The following is a 20,984-nucleotide window of genomic DNA, read 5'->3' as shown; positions in this document are numbered from 1 at the left end:
TTTGAATTATTTACTAACCTAACCAAAAACTTCGTGTTTCAAAGCCCATAATAAAACATCTCTACATCCCTTTAGCATCTGCCATAACTCTTTCTGATGTCGAAGGAAAACTCATGTTTCCTTTTCTTTCCAAAGATTTCCAGATGTTCTCATTTTTCCTTCATACAGAGCATAAAGCTCCAGACAGTGCAAAACTCTTCTAAGAATGAGTTATTTATGCTGATATTTTATTCCTCTCAGCATTTCCCCCCTTCTGTCTGCTTTCCAAAGAATCTTTCCTCATGTTTATGAAAGAATAAAGTGTTTGGGCCCGGCCCCCAACTGGTGTAAAATGCCACCACTCCATTGAAGTCAGTGGAAGAGCTCCTTAGTTGGTGTAAATTGCTACAGCTCCAGTGACTTCCATTCCAAGGCACACCACCCGAGTATCTGGCCCTCTGGGTTTTTGGAAGGACACGTGGTCTAAAGGCTTCTCGTTGGACAGTCTGGGTAAAAAAACATTCCTTGAAAAATCTATAAAAATAATCCTTTTTTACATTTGTGAGCCAATTATTTTGACATTTTTCATGAAAATGTATTAGCGTCTTTCAAAAAAACAGCTTTAATGAACAGCGAATGAAAAAGGTCATAATCATGGCCAGACTTGCACCAGCTACAGTAATAAATCTGTTAAGGTTTTTGGGCAGCTGTCAAACTAATAAGCACAGGTACAAATTAGCCAGAAGAGTTTCTAATGTGAAGGAATCAATACAGCAAACACAACATCAGCATCATAAAGCAGCCATAGAGGTCATAGGTATTTTGTTACATAATCTCTGTTCTATATGGGCATACTCCATGTTCTGATGCTACAATGACATCACACAACTTCATTCTGTTGGGGAAAATGCTCCCAAGCTGCTGATGGCGAAGCAGATGGTAAATGCGCTTACTATTGCTGATTTGCTTGTCTAGCGCCATTAAAAAACCCAAGCTGTGCCTGCATACTGTACACACGGCTAGTCTGTGCAAAAACCCATGTATTGCTCCTACTCGATTCCTTCCCTTATTTGTTGGTTTCATCTACCTGAGACTGTAAGGTCCTTGGAGCAGGGACTCTGTTTTATTATCTATATGTACAGCCCCTAGCATAATGGGCCCTCAGTCTGGTTGGCACTTCTAGGTGCTGCTGTTATACAAATAATAAATAAGTGGTAAGAAATCACCAGAGCCCAGACCAGTGGCAGAGCCAGGTTTTGCAAGCAGGGGAGCAATGCGTCATTCATGGTGGCTGCAGCAGCATCTCCTGTCCCATGGGGCAGGCCCCAGCTCCCCACCCCGGGCATTGCAATCTGGCACATGGGGTTGCAGCACCATTCCTGTTTGGCTCATCATGCCCGAGGGGCGGCCAGGCCAAATTTGAATGAGTGGCGTTTTGACATGATGCATGGGGTCACAGCACCACACAAAGCCATGTGCCATGTCACAACGCCCAGAGCAGGGAGCCAGGCTCAGCCCTGCGGGACAGGCACTACTACTGGGTGAGTGGAGGGCAGGTTCACTCTCCAGCCCCATGTGAAAAGGTGCCACACATACACCTGAAGGCCCCCCTCCTTAGTGCCACTATTGGCCCATGCCATCAAAAGCAAGAGCCCCCACGCCTTCACTCTGAAGTACATGTGGAAGGTGAAGAGGAGGCCAGAGTTTCCTCTCTGATCACATGTACAGTAGACAAGCCTTTCTCCATGTTTGTTGATGACACTAGACTAGGACGTAGGAGGTCTGGGTTTGATTCCCAGCTCTTCCACAGTGTGACGCTCTTGGGCAAGCCCATGCCTTGTGCTTCAGTTCCCCATCTGTGAAATGGGGATCATAGCACTTCCTGTGGCTAGCTTGTCAGATCTTTGGTGCAGGGATTGTGCCTCTGTGTGTACAGAACTTGCCATAGCAGGACTCTGATTTCAGTTGGGGCCCTTGGGTGCTACTCTATGACAAAGAAAATAATACCATGAAACAGATAGCTAGACTTAACTGCGCTTTCTTTTTGTTTGCTTTAAACAAAACTGGGTTTACGAACGCTCCCTAAAGAACCCCACTGGAGTTCTGGCCACTGAAATTACAGTGCGGATCTGTTTATTTTCCTTACACACATTGCTGCGCTGGATTGCATTATTCTCTTTTTTCCCAAATCCGGCTCATGTGTTTGTAGCTCCTAGGACCCAGCTTCCCAGACAGACAGAGGCAAGCATCTGAGTTTCTTCTGTTGGTGGGAAGGGATTGACCTGCTGGGATTAACTTCATGCACAAATGTATTTGCACAGGCAAGTATGCCTGAGTCACAGCAGAGTCAGGGGTTAAGCAGATAGCAACATTCTGTGCATGTGCATTAGCAACTCTCATGTTAAAAGCAGTGAAATGGTCCATTTTCCCGTGATGGAACTTTGCAAGTTCATGTGTCACCAGTGAAATAAGACAACCCTGGCAAAGGGCTGATTTTCTTCCAGTATGTCACCAAGGACAGTTTCGGTTCTGTAAGATGCCCACTCTGAAAACAGGGCAGGTACAAAGATTCCCACCGAAATGACACAGCTGAACCAGTATCTATCATCAGCTCAGTGGAGTGTGGCTGTCCACCGGGGAGGTTCAAATGTCAGCATAGCAAAGCAGTGTGTGAACCAGCTGAGGTGAATGGCAATTATCTATAAGCAGGATAGTAACACTGGTCATAGCAAATTCACATGCCTGGTTTTGGGAGTGAGAACTGTGACGTGCTTTTTAGCAAAATGCCCTGCTATGTTGACGACACTGGACATAGAGAGCATAGCTTCACAATGGAAGCAGGACACTGTGGATGTAATGATGTCCATGCAGGATGTTGAAATACTCAGCATTTACAAAATGTGTGGATTTAATCCAGTTTACTGCCATAGTGTCTGCCATTCCTATGCCAGGCTAGAGATTATGGCGGGGCATTTAGCTACTTTAGGCTCCTTTGAAATTCCCGACCATCCTGTCAATGAATTGTTTGCACATTGTCTGTACTCAGTGTCGGTCTCCTATAGCTTTGGCTAACAATCAGTCCAGCTTGCTGTGAAATGAATCCTGATCCAGCTAGTAATCAGTCCCATGGGCATGGTACAGCTGGGAATCAAACGCAGTCCTCCTACGTCCTAGTTTTGTCCATCAATAGGTCTCACCTCTTCTCATCTTACTTATCCTCATTCTGACATGTTTCTTCTTTGCAAGAGCTTGTTATTGGGAGCATAGTCATACATTTTGTGTGTATGTGGCCAAATGATATCTTTCAACCATAAACTAGTTCTGTACAGCTAACACTGAAACAGTCCGGCTAACAGGATGAGGAAACATAAGATCTAGGCAAGCCTTTATTAGCAATTGGTTGGGCTGGAAAGGAACTGGGTATTCAGTGAATCACATTGGATGAGACTATGAGATTAGACTATGACTAAGCCTGACTTTCACACAAAACCAGAATCAAACTTGATTTGAAATCCTAAAACATTTAACTAACATGTCTTGAAGGGGGAATTTGATAAGTCTTCAACTATCTAAAGTGTTATAAAAAGGGAGGTGATCAATTGTTCTTCTTGTCCACCGTGAGTATGACAAGAAGCAACTGGCTTGGTCTGCAGCAAAGAAAAACTCTAATGCTAAGGAATGTTAAGCACTGGAACAGGTTCCCAAGGGAGGTTGGGACATTCGTGCCATTGGAGGTTTTTAAGAACAGGTGAGACGAAACCTCTGTCAGGGACGGTCTAAGTATACTTGGTGCTGGCTCAGGGCAGGGGTGGAGTAGATGGTCTCTCGAAGTCCCTTCCAGCCCAACATTTCTATGATTCTAAGGAGAGCAGCAGCTCGGTTCTAAGCAGCTGAACTTATTAGAACTGAAATTCCCAAACAAAGACCAGGTGCATCGCATGGAAGGGAGAAAACGTCCATGGAAACTGGGGGAAGATTAGCATTGGGGAAGGGCAGATAAGGCAGTGTAGGGTCTCCGCCCTCTCTGCATACAGCCCCTCAACACAGACAAAATGTGTTTGGGGCTCCACTGGGAATGGGTGGAACCAGGGAGAAGCTGCTCTCTAGGGCACGCTCTCTGTGCACAGTCTTGGTGGGAGAGCTACAGGCAGCATACCACAGGGCTGTGTCTTTTGAGGCCTACTGTACTCAATGCGAGACTCCCACTGTCTGCAGTAGGCTTTGGATCAGGCTTTTTCTCTGTGGCATCAAAGGGGGCCTGCACAGACTTCAGGTCTACTTATCTGCCCAGGGAGCCAATGGGGCGTGAGCTAGAGGTGGTTCACCAGTCAATGCAAGTAGCGCAGGCCACACCTTCTGCCTCAGCTGCCATCCTTTCCTATATGAGGGCTGATACAATGAGGAGAACTGCCCAGAATTTGCTGCACAAGTTTTCCCCTCCACACATCATGTCAGCACTGTGCCTTTCAACGTCTTCCATTTACACCCTGGATCTATGCTGCGCGCTGTGGAAAGCCGGCCTGTTACCAGCTGTAGCGCAAGGTGTTCTGCTCAAAAGCATGCCCCAGGTAGGAAAGATGGTTCCAAGGGGGTACATGGAATTGTGGTGGTGGTAAGGCAGATGGTTACGGCAGCACCGTCAGCAAGGAGCGGCTGCAAAGGGTGTGTGATTAAACTCTAATTGAGCCATTGTTGGAGACAATATAATTATGATGTATGGGTGGGCTCCTGCAGACTGTAATAGACAAATGAATCAAAATAGTAGCACTGTAATGGAAGCACTTCTAACTGTAATCAAGGCGATAATGAAAAGAATGGGGCTGTAATGGAGGTGCTGGCTGCAGTAGAAATGACAATTAAGATAACAGTATTTTAGCAGAGGAGATGCTGTGCTTCTCACTGTGCTAGAGGAGCGGCTGAAGGGACTGGATGGAACAGCAATAGAGATGCTGACGACTGTGGAGGAGCAGGTCATGATGATCATAAAATCTGCACTGCAGATAAATCTGGGGATAATGGAAGTGTAATGGAGATAATTATGACTGTAATAGAGGCAGAGATTTTGGAATTGTAATAGAGGGGCGTTGGTGAAGATAGTGGCAGTGAAGTGGAGGGGATGATCTCTATCACAGAGATAATGGTGATGAAGATACCAGGCCAGATCTTCAGCTAGTGTAAATCGGCAGATCTCCATTGACTTCAGTGCCACTTGCCATCAGCTAATAATGTGGCCTGTGACACTGTAGTGAAAGAGAGGTTGACTGATGAAGGACGTGATAATGAAAGACAATAAATCTGTAATGGAAAAATAATGGAAAAAGTAAGAAAATCAGGATGGAGATAATTATGACTATAATAAAGGTGGTGATGGTGAAGATAAGTGAATTATCTAATGGGGACAATGAAGATAACTAAGTTGTAATGCCGTGCTGCTGCTGCTAACAGAGGTGATGGAGATATGGAATTGGATGGGCGGAGATGCAGATATCAAAACTGTAAAGGGCATAATTATGACTGTAACAGGGGTTGTAATAAAGGTAATGGAATGGTAATTGAGGACGTAATGGTTATAAAGAAGGCGGTGCAGATAATGATAATAAAGAAGATAAGGAAGATAATAGATTGGAATGGAGTTGTTCAAAGTAATGGGGTTCTAATGGAGATGATGCGAAAAGGGAATGGAAGTATAATGAGGTAATGACTGCAGTAGTAGAAAAGATTATTGTTGTTATGGAAGAAATGAGGACAGTGATGCAAGTGAGGATTATGTTGCTCATGCTTCATGATAAGTGGTGGTGGAGGTGACCATGAGGCTAATGAAGATAAAGATGGGGCGGGGTGGGGTGGGGGGGGACTGTATAACTGGAAACAAACACAACAGAAGTCCAGATCATTGTAGTGCTGTTCAGAGGTGTACCGGCAGAGGAAGTCTGTAACAGACGTGACTGCTGACAGGGACACATTAAATGACCCAGGTGGCTTTGTAGTGCTTTATGCACTAAGGGTATGCTGCCCTTCGGAGCCTGGAGCCCAGCAGGGATAAGGCGCTGGGAGGGCTTTGCTAAGGACTGGAGTGGGAAGGGTGAATATGAGGGTTGTGGTGATAACAGTGATGATAATGAAGATGGGCAGTGGAAATGCAAAACGTGATGGGAAAGGATGGTAGGAGATTGCAGATGACTGCAGTGAAGAGGAGGATGGCTGTAACTAGTCAGTGATGATGGGACACAGATCCTTCTCACGGAAGTCGTGATGATGTTTGGTGACAGGGTCGCAATTTAACATTCCAAAAGTTGATCAGTGACTGAACAGGATAGAAATGTGTGTAAATGTCAAGGAATTAATGGGAATACAAGTATTACAGTGATGGTAATGATTCAGATAATGGCTTTAGTAGTTCACCTCTTTGGAGGAAGAATATGTTACTCTATCTCAGTTGGAAATATCATACCAAAATTAACCTTCACAGTAGCATTTGTAGAAGTCCAGGTACACCCAATCCACAGCATGGGGATTGCCACAAGGATCGTGCATTGGGAAGCTTCCTCTGGGTAGGTATAACCAAGGTTTTGGGAAGTCGCAGATGAAGCAACATTGATGGGCCACGTTTTTCAAAGGTAGTAGTATCTCTGATAGGGATCTGGGAAAAGACCATCTGTTTCCCCCTTCCAGACCAAGGAAAGAAAAATAATGTAATCATGGGTTGATACAGGAAGGGAAATTAGGAGGGGCAGCAGAAGAATGACAACCTTCAAATGGAGACGTGAGTTACAGCATAAACTCAGGGTACCAAAGTCCTGCTGTCATCAGAATGATTCTCAAGTGGGCAAAAAATAACCCCCAGAAAGGGCTCTGCTCTCCTCTGTATGGGTCCTGACTACACCATCATAGTATCTGAGCACTGGTTTCATTTGAACATCAAATACACCCAAGATAGATAAATGAATTGCTTTGTTCCTAGGTACCATGGTTTGAAGTGACACCCTAGAACACCCAGCATCGATATTACACTTAGGGAATAAATATTAGCCCTGAAGAAGGTATTTGTGGGTTCCAGCATAGGAAGGAAAGTCTTGCTATTCTCCCCTGGCCCTCGGCTTAGCACAGTCACTAATCCAGCCTGTAAAGTGTGTGTATTATTATTCCATAGCTTGTATGGAAGGGTTTATTTATTCTCTAAGCGCTGGCTCATGCCACGTGAGTTTTACTAAGATAAAAGGGCTCCGTGCATGACTATTTTAGGACAACTGCATCAGCATCAATGCCTGAGGCAGAGCAAGGCTCCTCTTTCCCTTCTCAAGCATCCCTGATGTGCTGGGAGCTCTCCCCTCCCTTGTATGTATAGTTTGGAGGGTCTCCTCCAAGGATTATTTTTCCTGCCTCTGCAAGACAGCAGAGGAACTGAAACTGCCTCCAGCACAGCTCTCCTACAAGCCCACATGACTCTCCATTGCTGCTAGACACACTGGCCAACATCGGCACATGTGGGGGCCTTTCAAGTTAAGCTGCTGGCTTCATATTTAGGCTCCTAAATAAGCAGTCTGGTTTTCAGAGGTGCTGAGCACCCGCTGGGCCTCTTTAAACGTCTGAACCCAGGTAATGGGACAGGTAGGGGGAGCAGTTCTGACACAGCTTTATTACTTGCTGCCCTTAAGCACACCTTTCCCTACTCCATTGTTCCCCAGGCAGAAGAGCGAGCTTCCTGCAGGTCATTTTGGCAATAGTAGTTCTTATGGCCTTGACAAATACCCACCAGCAAACCCCCTACGGATCAGCTTCATTTGGCACTGATGGCACTGGAAAGACTCAATGACTACAGGAGATGGTGGATCAGGCCCTACAGTGCAATTCTGCAACTCTTAGTCAGTGGGATTACTTCCATGACTAAGGACTACTTGTCTGAGTAAGGATTGCAAGATCAAGCCTTATAGTTGTATAACTGATCCAGAGAGGGGGAAGTAACTAGCAGCGGCTGGCTGCAGTCTGGGGTAGATGGTAGCGTATGATATGAACACTCATTTGAGCATTTCTGTCTGCCTGCTGGAAGTTAATATTTTAATGTGCAGAGGTTTAAGGTGCTGTCTACACATGCCTGAGGAGAAGAAGAAATGTCCTTTAATGCTCAGGCAACTGTGAAATAAAGAATGGAAGATAAGCGCTAACAAAAATCAATGAAATGGAGAAAAACTGGAAAGAGAAGAATACAGGATATTGCACTTTCCTCCAAGATAACCTAGGAACATACTTTATCCTCAAATGTTCATTTGCAGTAACAGAAGGGGCTTGATTATTTTTTAATCAGTTTTGAAACAAAAAAAAAAAGTGAAGTCAAAATAACCCAGCATACCAAAGGAAAAAGCAACTGGAAGTTCATTTGCTGGCCAGTTGCTGCCTAAAACTTTGATGTAAAGCGAAAAAATGTTTTGCAACAACTCTCCCAAAAACATGTGAGAAAAAACCCTGCTCAAGTTCAGAAGCAATTTAAACACAGACACTATAGTGACTAGCACGCTTAAGTGCATGGTCCTGCTCCCACTGAAGGCAATAAAAAAATGCCCATCAGATTCAATGGTGCAGGATTAGGCCCTAAAAATTAATAGCCACATTTGTGGGCACTAATCAAAATGGAAAGCAGGGCAGAGCTTAAAGAGGCATGGTTTAATTTAACGAGGTGATAATATTGATCCTGGCAGGGATGTTTGGATCTGGGGGTCTTCCAATTGCTCCATTATAGATATTAGGACTAGCCATGAACCTGGCGCTAAACTTGGCCAGAGTTTGTGATGGCCACATTAGCTTGCAACTGGGATGCACACAGAAGCCTGAAAAAGGAGCCAGGCATCTTCTGATTGCGGAAAATCAGCCAGGCATCTTCCGATGGCCAGTGCCCCCTGAAATCATAGGACAGGCTCCCATTGACTGCAGTGGGTCTTGGGTGAGGCCTAGAAAGAGGGCCTTTCCCAGCAAATACCTTGCGACAGGGAGCACGGACATGCCAAGTGAGTGGACCAGCCCAGCAGGAGAAAAAAGCAGCTACAAAGATGAACACATTGTGCCCATAAGTATCCTCTTTAAAAGCGTTTCAGCCAGGGGCAGCTCGGGGCCAAGCGCCAGAGCCTGTGGCTGGCGGATTTCCTGTTAAACCACCACAGCAACAGGCAGCAAGAGCAGGGCCCAGGCAATTGCTCACTACTGGCCAGTTGTGAGGAGTGGGCCAGAATGAAGTGAAACAAGCCCATGGATGCTCACAGAGGGAGGTGCCGAGCCAAGAGTGAAACTAAACAATGACCAGTTGCTCGGGGGAGGGTGGAAATAAGTTAACCAGCAGGACATGGGATTGTGAGGTTGCCAGGTGACTATGGTGCTTGACAAACTCTGGGTTTCGATTACAATAATAAATATAATACTGGGCTCTTTGATAGCCCATTTCAGCAGTAGGAGTTAAAGCGCTTTACAAAGGAGCTCACTATCACGGTCCCTATTTTACACATGGGGAAACTGAGGCACAGAGAAAAGAAGTGGCTTAACTACAGTCACTCAGCAAGCCTGAGCCAGGCCTCTTGAATCCTAGTCTGCTGTGCTAGCCACGAATCCACATGGCCTCCCCTCAGTACCAGTGCTTTGCCATCCATGTAAGGGTTGTAGCTCTCTGTATGTGCTTCCACCTAGTCCACAGTTGCCCGCCGTTAGTAACGCCTTGTGAGCCACATTACATCCATCCGTCATCACTTCCTGCCTTGCTCCGCATCTGTTTCATCAGCTGCTGGAATGAGGGTATCTACCAGCTCACTTCCAGTAGCTGGGAGCAGACTAGGGTTACCATCTGTCCCTAATTGGGCCGGACAGTACCAAAATGTACATTTCAAGTCCTGGTCCCAGTCTGAACGACTCTGGGACAAATGCTGTCCTGGATTCCCTGCAGCACATCTCCAAGGCTCGGGGTGGTGTCAGCCTCTTCCCAGCAAGAGGGGCCTTAGCTCTACGTTATAGCACGAGGCCCCGCCCCAGCTCAGAAGCTGAAGCGAGGCAGTGGTAAGCACCGCCCAGGAGACCTGAACCCTCCACCTGTCCTGGGCAGGGACATGGACCGGGACTGCTCTGGGCACCCCCAGAATATCAGGGTTGGAAGAGACCTCAGGAGGTCATCTAATCCAACCCCAACTAAATCATCCCAGCCAGGGCTTTGTCAAACTGGGCCTTAAAAACACCTAAGGATGGAGATTCTACAACCTCCCTAGGTAACCCATTGCAGTGCTTCACCACCCTCCTAGTGACATAGTGTTTCCTAATATCCAGCCTAGACCTCCCCCACTGCAACTTGAGACCATTGCTTCTTGTTCTGTCATCTGCCACCACTGAGAACAGCCGAGCTCCATCCTCTTTGGAACCTCCCCCGCCCAGGTAGTTGAAGGCTGCTATCAAATCCCCCCTCGCTCTTCTCTTCTGCAGACTAAGAGTCTGGGGAGGTGGAGAGTCTGCCCCACAGCAACTGCAGGCTCCCTGAGTGGCTCTTATCACTGGCCAGCTTTTCGCCTAGCTAGGGGGTGGGAGTCTCAGGGGGAAGAGGAGGAGCAGGGGGCAGGGTTTCTGTATGCATCCCACCTTTGCATTTTGAAAAGGGGGGTCACCTTAAGGCAGACAAGCACACCCACCCTCCAGTTGTGCCTGGAGCCTCTGGAGGGATTATAAGGTAGGGGAAGAGGCAGTGAAGGGCTCTTTCCTTGGGCCAGGCCCCCTTCTGGCTGCCCAGTCTCCCCATGTTGCCTATGCTTATGGTCTGTACAGCTGCTGCACACTTCTCAGTCCGGGGCATTAATCAGTGGGGCAGGAAAACAGCATTGCTGTTTTCATGCAGCCTGCACCGTTTTTCCCATGTGCACAGCCTGAGTTAGACCTCTTTGACCCATGTAAAACTACAGTGCCTCAGACTGTCAGGGCTGGGGAGAAAACCCCAAATGACTTGATATCAAGTTCTCCAGCCAACCAAAAAGACACACAAAGTATCTGCTCACAATCTCTCCAATTTAAAGCCTTCAAATCACTCTGCTCATTACTGCTGAGCTGCATGCTCTGCTTTTCTCGGTGTTGCATGAACACCACATTCTTTGCTGTTATGAGGCAGTGTTCAACACAATCAACTCACTCCCCTATGCCTAATATAAAGAGTTTCCACTGTTCTGAGACCACTTACCCACCCAGTTCTGTGCCCTGCAGGTCTAAATGCTGTAACAATGTCATTGACTGTCATCCATGTCATGCTTGTGTCATGCTTTTCTACACACAAATAGGAGGCTTGGGCTTTCAGATAGAAGGTCATTGATTCTACATGAAGGACAGCAGCACACCAAGAAAGAACAAATGTAGTGTCTGCATGAGGCAAATAACAGTGAGTCTGACCCGGTCACAGAATCCAAAAGTGCTTTCCAGAATGGAGCACATCACAGCAGACAAGCAGGACTCCTCCTCCTATTTGAAGGAGCAGTATGCAGAAATATAATGCATCACTTCTGCTGTGCAATTAGATAGATACCCACCAAGCCTCAAGCACTGGAGTTCTTGCTCCTGGTCTTCTGATTTAAACACTGGAGCATCTGTACAGCCTTGCATCCGGGCCAGATGATTAATTCATGAGGAGCCTTGCCTCAGACCCAGGCATCACCCAGCTGACCTAGAAAAGGAGCTGTTTTTACACCCCCCATACTCACTCAGTGAGAGTGCATGAGATGCTGGTTCGAATCTTAGCTCAGTATAAAACACTCCAGCAGCTCAGTCAGCCAGATAGAATTCTGCCTACTACCAGAGTGAACATAGCCATGTGCTTTCACCAGAATATAGTAATCACGGAATACATCATGTACACCATATTGGGAGGGGCCTGGGTCTTCATTCTGCCCAGTAGACCATGCAGAAACATCCTTTCCATATCACAATATTCCCTTTACGATTTGCCACCACTATCAGCACCACAGGGCATCATTAAGTCAAGTTAAATTGCTCATTCTTCTGTTGAAAAAGAAATGGACAAAATGATGTAGCAGCCAAGACCCGAGCCAAGTCTTCCGGTAGCTCGGCCTGCAGCCATTGACCCTCAGGCTGTACCTGCATCACATTTCATACGTGCACCGGGGGGTACCTACTTACAAGGCAAACCCAGCTACAGGTAGTGTTGATGGGGTATGTTGCACTCTTCTTTCTGAGACAATATTGACCCGGTACCCTGACATAGTGTCATGGCGCTGCTAGAGGTGACCTCAATGACACCATGGTTATTTTTGGCACGAGACAGGGCTCAAATCTTGATGTCCTGGCCAAATTCCAGTTGGGGTAATTGCAGTCTGCCAACGTCAAGTGCCCCTGAGGTATGCGTCACTCTACCTCCTAATCTGTTGTCATATACTGTCAAACAGCAGCCATGTTCCGCCTCTAGCCCCCACAAGAGCCAAACTTTACATGCACGCCCGCACCAACCCCCCCACCCCCCGCCCCCCGCTGGAGTAACTCAGCATTGCAACATGTACCATGTCCTTCATCATGTATCCATTCAACAGGCGAGGTTGAGGGTGCACTACATCAGAATAACCCACAGGTCAGGAACGTGGGAAAGCACCCCTGTTCACATTGTTTCTCTCCCTTTGGGAGAGAGGGTGGAATTGAGCCTGGGTCTCCCACATCCTTGGTGAGTGCTCTAAGTAATATGAGCCAAGCTTTAAGGTGGGCTCTTCCTCCTCTGCCTGGTTTGTGTGGAGCGAGGCAGGCACCTAACTCATTCCCTCCAAAAGTGGCTTAGGCAGCGACGTCCCCTGACCGCAGGTAGGGAGTTCCTGTTCATGGATCTCTAAGCAGAGCTCGGTGCCTCCCTGCAGTCCAGACTTAGGCACCTAGAGTGGAGGACTCAGCACATGTCCCTCTCATCAGTATCGCTTAGAATGCAAACCACAAAAGGCAGCCCATAGGTGGGGAGAAACCGCTCTCTCCCATTTGTTGTATAGGGAGCCGAGGCACCTAAGTCAGGCTTCATGGATTGCAGTGTTCCTGTGATTTTCTAGGCGTCTAAACGTTCAGCGCCATGACGCTCAGCATTGCAGCACCTAAGTCCCATTGTGGATCCAAGCCTTGGTCGTTCAGCTGCAGTTGTAGGGGCTCATGAGTTCAGATCCATAGGTCCGGGATTCAGTCGCTGCAGAAACCTAGGGGGGGTCATTAGCAGCACATGTGTGTGTACATCCCAAAGGGTTAAAGAAAATGGCTCGTCCTCTAGCTTACTGCTGCCACGGATGACACAGTGCTATTAAATGGCGGAAAGAAGAAGAAGGTGACGTAAATTACAACACGGTGTTCAAGAGGCTGAAATCTCTGCCTTCAGGTCAGTTTTCTTGTGCTGGACAAGGAGCCTGGATCTGGCCAGGAAAGCCTGTGCTAAAAATACTTGAGGGCTCCCACTGCCGCAACAGTGTGGCGTGGGAAATCCTGAAGCATTCTGGCTGGCCTCATTTGCAACCAGAAACCACACGCTCGTCCCTGTGCATGCAGGGAATGAGAACACACACTTAGCCAAAGCTGTTCCGCTGTCTGGTTTGACAACCCTCGTTTGGAGCCGCTTAGCAAGATTAAGGCCAAGCAGCCGCTCAGTCATTCATTCATTCCTCCTGCCTGCGGAAGCCTGATGAATAGTTCAGGAGCAATTTCTGGCAGGGCCACCCTCCTCCCTGTCATGTGAAGGAAGGCATTCAGCTGGCTGGAGGGGCCTCAGGAATACAAAACGCCAGCCATCGCAGAGGAAGGGGAGGGGGGTTAGTGGGGGAGGGTTGTGTTAAGGAATGAAAAGGAGTCTCGACAGCTGAAAGATGAGCTCTATCTGTCACACTGATACTGATAAGGCAGATAAGCAAAAGGCAGCTTTCCACAGCCCCCAGGAGGATTGCGAAGGCTCCTTGAATTGTTTCATTATGTAGGGGAAGTTGGCCCATGCTTAGAAATCAGCTGGTGCTAGACAAGCAGCAGGTTTAAACTCAATCAGTTTAATGCACCATCCTCGGGGGTGCTGAGTGTCACTTGATTTCTGTTCCTTGAGGCGCCGTTCCCCCAAGGGATGCTGCTTTACAATTCTCCACTAATGAAATGGATGGGCTTGCATTGGCCGCAGTGAAGTTCTTGGCATTGGCCATTCTGTTCAACATGGCACTGCCGGGCGCAGAAGTGATCAGATGGACTCACTGAACAGTGACTGCAGAGCTGGGGGAAGGGGAGGCAGGGCTGTGCACAGGTCCATAGAAGAGCAAACACTGGGGCTTGCTTTTGGCCCAGTATCGAGATGTCTATTCCCCAGCCCCAGATTGGCCTCTCTCCTGTCTTCATATCTCCAGGACTCCACGGAGACTGAATTGAGGATGTACCTGCTATCACCTCCGAGGCTCGCTGACCCCTCTCTGGACTGATACAGCAGAAGCCTCCAGTAGTGGAGTTATTCTTTTCCCAGAACAACTCCACTGAAGGCAGAGTTTGAATGGGGGGAAGGGACGGGAAATATTCTCCTGCCATGGTGGAGTCCACCATACCTTCTCTGCATCAGAGTTAGGCCCAAGACAAAACCCCAGCACCAAACACCTCTGAACTTGGCTGGAGACAAATCTGGATCTGAAATTAGCCAATGGTACCTCTCTGTGTTTCCTGGTGGGTAGAGCATTGCACTAGCTTCTGTTGTCTTCTCTGCCGTTTGCCTGCTGGGTGACCTTGAGCAAGTCACTTCATCTTGCTCTGTGCCTCAGTTTCACCCATCTGTAAATGGGGATGATACTGGCCTCCTTTGTAAAAAATTTTAAGATCTACTAATGAAAAGCACCATATAAGAGTGAGGTAATATTATATAATGGGCTGAACGCTCTGGGACAGTTCAGATCTGGATGATCTCTTTGGATACTGGCAGAAGATGGCTACTATTCTGGACCCAAAGAGTCTTCTGAAGAGCAGACTGTTGGCTTTTGGAATGCAGCAGATTTCAATATAAGGTGTGTATTTAACCAAGAATTAGGTTCAGGGGAGCATCCACTAGGACCTTATAGGGCCCAGATTTAATTTCACAGTTGGCTCCCAACTCTGTCATGGGCCAAAAGCCCAGAACCCAAAGGGGGCCCAAGCCCCTGAGATGTGAACACCCCAGAATCGGAGCGGATTGAAATCCAGATCCGAATGTTGTCATTCCCAGGCATGTCTTCACTAATTGGAGATTCACACTAGCTGAGCTCACTGTTTGGTGAGTGTGTGTATATATATATCTGCTGGCTATAGTGGGCGTAGATACATCTGCCTGCTAAGGAGAAGAGACATGGGCAGGCTGCTCAGGGAAGTAAAGTTTCCTAGAGCTGCTCTACTTACCATTAACATGGCAATCAGATGAGCAAATCAAGGCAGCAGCCATTAAACCTGAAGGAGCTCTGCATTTCAAGGTAATATGACTCGTAATACAACCTGTTTGGCTGTAAATTCTCTTTTGTGCCCCTGTAGCACTCAGCTTTGATGTGATCTGCTGCATTCCTGACAGCCCTGCTTCACTCAGGAGAACAGTAGGTTTGGGTCAGTTATTCTCCCCTGGAAGGCTTAGGTCACCGGCAGCATCTGGTTCGCAGCAAAGTTTGCCCTGCTTTGTAAAATAAAATCCCCAGCCCAACATGGATTTGAAATTAAAATGCCAAGTTAAGCATCATCTCGGAGTCTCCTGCTGGTGTCTGTGAAGGGAGAGCTCTGAGGCTAGCAGCCTTGAGTCAGATGAGGGACCATCTCCCATCCTGGATCAACATTCAAGCAAAGTCCTTTCCTGCTGAATATTTAAATAAAATCTGGGCTGTTTACCAACAAGAATAAAAAGGACTTGCAGCTGCTGGTGCCACCTGTGTCCAGGGAATTCCAGACCAAAGTCTCCTCGCCTGAGTTCCCAGCTGCAGAGCGTGAAGGGCTGGAGCCAGAGAGCAGGAGAGAATCCAGCAGCAGCTGAGAGTTGGAGGCAGAGCGTGACAGCAGCATGGATCTGATAGAAGCCTTTTATGGGATAGCAGGGTTGTTAGCTCTGCTCCTGGACTGGCAGATCTAGGGCCAGATGGACCTGCTCCTAGACAGCTACCGTTAGCACCTATTGCAGATGCCTGGACAGCAAGCTTACCCGCTCGTATTACAGGCTCCTGAGTAGATCTGGATGAATAACTGGGTTTTTTTCAGTTCACTGGCCCAACTGAAAAATTGCAAGGGGGTGGGGAAGGATTCATATTGGGTCAACCTGAAATGAAATGTTTTCAATTTTTTCAGCAAACTGAAAAAATGGGAAAAAAATTCATTTTGGGTCAAAGAAAGTATTTTTTCCCCCAAAATGAAATGCTGCATTATGGGTTTGAGGGTTATTTATTCCCCCCACCCCTTTAAAAAAAAAAACAACCCATGGAAGTAAAACTTAAACAAAAAAGTTGTGAATTGAAAAAATCAAAATGTTTCATTTCAAAACTGTCAGAACTAGACTTTTAGAATTTTTTTCTGAATTTGTTTTTGGCCTTTTCCCAACCAAAATAATTTGGCAAATTCAACACAAATTCATGAAATGTTCCAGCCAACAAATCTGCATTATTTTTGCCCACAGACTGCACCCAGCTCTACTCCTGAGACTGGTCTAGCTCAGCAAATTTCTCTCTCCCTCTAGGCCACAGAGTCATAGAAGCTAGAGGTAGAAATGACCTATTCAGTCAACCTAGTCGTTCCCCAGCCCACATAGGCTTGTGCTTTACCGTGTTTTCTCCAATATAGTTTTAAATAGCCCAAGTGACTGGGTTTTCATTCTTGTCCTCGGGAGATTAGCCCACAATGTAGCCTAACAGTCTGGAATACTCTTCAACCCACATTTTCCTTTAACTGGGCATAAACGGATGAAAGTTATTTCCCCTGGGCCTTCTCTAGAACAATTCCTCCTTAGCACTAAGTTCTTCTCTCAGTGAGACCAATATAAAATCCCCAGTAAATCCACTGAAGTCAGTTAAAACAACGAGGAGTCCTTGTGGCACCTTAAAGACTAAACAAATTTATTTGGGCATAAGTTTTCATGGGCTAAAACCCATTTCTGGGTTTTAGCACACAGAAGCTTATGCCCAAATAAATTTGTTAGTCTCTAAGGTGCCACAGGGACTCCTCGTTGTTTTTGCTGTTACAGACTAACATGGCTACCACTCTGAATCCTGAAGTCAGTTAGGTTATTTTGCAGCTATAGCAGTGTCATGAAGAGGCAAATTCTGCCTCAGTGTTGATACCTTTCAAATGTTTGTAGATCAATTGTTTGTAATCAAATTCATTGCCTTTGTTTCTTCCACCCTCTTACATGCTTTTGTCTCTCCTCACACTCTATTATAAAAATCCCCTACTATCAAGATCTTGTTTTTTTTCCCTTCTCCGCCCCCTCACTCAGAAAGTGTGCAACTTTTGTGACTGCAGAATTTTTATGAGTATTTAAGCTTTGATTTATTGCCATGCTGGTGTGGTAAATTATATATATATATATATATATATAAAGTGCCAAGGGATGTGGGTAAGAACTGTAGGTGATTTCCCATCTCCTACTCCACAAAAATCATCTTGCCAGCTAACAAGCTCATAATTAAACACCTGTGTGCCAGATGTAGACAGCTGTAGGTGTTTAATACTGCTGATCCAGCTACATAATGCCTTAAGGGTCTGACTGAAGGCTCCCTGATCTCAATGGGAGTTGAAATATTTTGGTTTGTTGAACTGACCTAAAATGTTTCAGTAGAGTCAGTTCAACATTAAACTGCATTTCACTAATGTGGTGCATTGCCTCATGGGAGTTGTTAGTTTGGAGGGCCTAGTACCTCCCCATTCTACCCTATGGGCTACACTCCCTGCCTGGATTACATTTCCCATGATGCAACACAGCTCTCTCCCCGGCCCCCAGAGCATGGTGCACCATGGGAATCATATGGCTGCAAGTGCATCAAAGGAGATGTATACTGGCCAGGGAGCCTGACCCACAAGGGAAAACTGGGGCCTTAGACACCTGAATTGCAGCTCCAATGAAGCTATGTGCCACCACAGAGCAATGGAATTGAATATTGACCTGACTCGAAATATTCTGGGTCAGTTCAGTAAACTAAAACGAAATACTTTGAATCAGGAGTATCAAAATATTTTGTTTTGATCAAAAACTCCAAAATGAAATGTTTCATCATTTCTGAAGGAGCATTTTTGGAAAACTTTTTGTTCTGTGAAAAAAATTTATATTTCAATTTTTTCTCCTGATTTGGGAAAAAATAAAATGGTGAAATATCACAATTTCCTGTGGGATGGACATTGTGATTTTCACTCAGCTCTAAAAGTAATGTACTTTTAAATTAGTTTCTTGACGTGAAGTATCACACACACAAACAATATCCAAAAGCAACATGCAAAATAAACTCCGAAGCACAAACAGAAAAAGTAACCCTTCTTTCTTGTGCCCTCTTTTCTTGGCTGCGTGAGCAGAAACCAAGATCCATTTGTTACGCGGAATGAGAGAACCATTGTCTCTCCTTATTTAGTGCCTCTCAAGCAATACTGCACAAATCCAATAATAACTCTCCTTAGTTTCTGTGTCTCCAAAGCTGGCACGCAAACCCCACCCACCAATAAATCAATTTTAAAACTTTTTCAGAGCTGGATTCAAAATACAGTACTAAAATTCTATATTATATACAATGTAGTGCTTTTCATGTCAAAGGTTCCCAAAATGCTTTATTAAAAAAAATAATAAAAAAATTTAAGCCTTCTTGAAATGCAGCCTCTTCTGGGGTGGAATCCATCAGCTATATGACTGGAACTTAGGAATGACTTAGGAAAAGAAAGGAAGCACAATGCTGTATCCAGTAAGGAACTGTAGGAACCTTTTTAAATAAGCAAAATATCATTGCCCAAAAAGGAATTTGGAGAGCGAAAAGCGCCACAGCCTTTGTAATAGCCACAAGTGATAAGGACCTAGGTTTTACCTCTTGTCAAAAAGGTATACAAGGAAGAACAGTGTGTACAAGGCCCATCAATTTAGGTATTTACTGATTTGCCCTGAAAAAATCCCAGGTTTTTAAAAACTCAGTATTCTGGTTTTTACTGAATTTCACCCAAATTTGGCTTTTTTGGGCACCCAGGAATTTTTTGCAAAGGAAGTGAACAAACCCATGCTGAAGGACCGGGATCAGAAGGGGGCTCTGTCGAGCAGGGGAAGCGGATGGGACTCTGTGCCCTGGGAACCAAAACCAGCAGGGAGCTGGGCCTGGGCAGCCAGGACTGCAAGCTTCCCCTGCTGGCCAGAGCCCCTCCTGGTCTCAGCCCTTCAGTATGCCCACAGGAAGTGGACAGGGCAGTGCTAAAGGACTGGGGTCAGGAAAAGGATCTGTCCGGCAGGAGGTCAGTACTCACAGGGTGCAGCCTTCTGCTCCCCTGCTGACCTGGACTCTTCAGGGCAGCCCTGTCTACTTCATCTGTGCAGTAGGGAGCAAGATTGGCAGGGAGCCAGGTCCCGGCAGCCAAACCCACCTGACTGCTACATTGTGAGCGCCCCTCCTCCATACTGCTGACGTTTTGGTTTTCACCATTTTTCATTTGCTTTTAAATGTTAGAATAAACCTTGATACATTCTCAGGAAATGTATTTAAAAATAAAAGCTAACAATGAAGGGATTTAAGTGTATGCATCTGGTGCAGGGGAGAGTACTATCTACTGACTCCCTATCCAATCACCTACCAGGTTAGCCCCTGCGTAGCTTACAAACTCACTGTGAGGTGCCATAGCTAGGAGATTGCACTAAAGCCATCCTGCAGCACCGTTCCAAATCTCATTTGGCTTCCTACTCTATTTTTTCAACCGGGTTTCGGTTCTGGAAGATATTTAAAAAAAACAACAAAAACAGACAAATAACAAAGCCGATCTGTGTTTTGTGCTATATCTAAAAAGTCTCATGGGATACTCTAAAAAGAAAAGGAGTACTTGTGGCACCTTAGAGACTAACCAATTTATTTGAGCATGAGCTTTCGTGAGCTACAGCTCAAAGCTCATGCTCAAATAAATTGGTTAGTCTCTAAGGTGCCACAAGTACTCCTTTTCTTTTTGCGAATACAGACTAACACGGCTGTTACTCTGAAACCTGTCATTATGGGATACTCTGAAGTCCTCAGACTCAGTGGATAATGCATCTTTCAGTGTCTTCCAGCTTAGCACTGTACATTTCAGTGGCTTCAGAGACCTCTAGTTTACCAGCTGATTCTTAAAAACAGAGTGAACCATGTCTTTTAAAAATCAATTGGGTCCCTGGCTTTTGCACATCAAGAACATCTACCTGCATTCAAAGTTTCACAAAGATACTTGACATTTCATTTGCATTGCTCAGTATCCCAGCACACATTATAAAAATGCACATCGACAGGATTTACACTTCTAAATGATTTAGGAGATTTTGAAAATCCTGCCCATATAACCACCTGCTCTTTACCCATACTAAAAAACCCACATATACACATGTACCTTCCCTGCTCAGACCACTGCTGGAAAATCATCCAGCAACGTTAAGCTATGTATGGGCAATCAAACAGATTTTCTAAGAAAGGTGTCCCATTCTTGCACCCTCACAAATCATCATCCTGGCCAGGCCCACTTTGACACCTGTAGTGTAATGTCATATTTACAGCCAACAACAAGGGAGGATTGCAAAACAATATTTTTTTTAAAAAAAAATCTTATGCTCCTTAGGATAGGAAAAAAAATAATAATAATAATTAAAAAACCACTCCAAATACCAAAGAGAGCCCCTTATATGAGGCTTCTATGGGTCAGTTGTATAGTGTGTCCAGTATCCCAACGTGGTGCATGTCAACAGTGAATCACAGAATCAGAGAACTGGTCATCTAGTCCATTCCCTTGCACTTGTGGCAGGACTAAGTATTATCTAGACCATCCCTGACAGGTGTTTGTTTAACCTGCTCTTAAAAATCTCC

At 45.9% G+C, this 20,984-nt stretch overlaps 1 protein-coding gene across 3 annotated transcripts in view; it reads left to right on the top strand.

Moving 5' to 3' along the window:
• The window catches only part of TNR (tenascin R), a 294,303-nt gene that overhangs the window by 147,544 nt on the left and 125,775 nt on the right, over positions 1-20,984 (top strand). The window lies entirely within an intron of this gene.

This window comes from Caretta caretta, chromosome 8 (assembly GCF_965140235.1).
Source record: "Caretta caretta isolate rCarCar2 chromosome 8, rCarCar1.hap1, whole genome shotgun sequence".
Taxonomy (NCBI): domain Eukaryota; kingdom Metazoa; phylum Chordata; order Testudines; family Cheloniidae; genus Caretta; species Caretta caretta.
The sequence above is the reverse complement of the archived record's forward strand: the minus strand, read 5'-3'. Positions and strand labels throughout refer to the sequence as shown.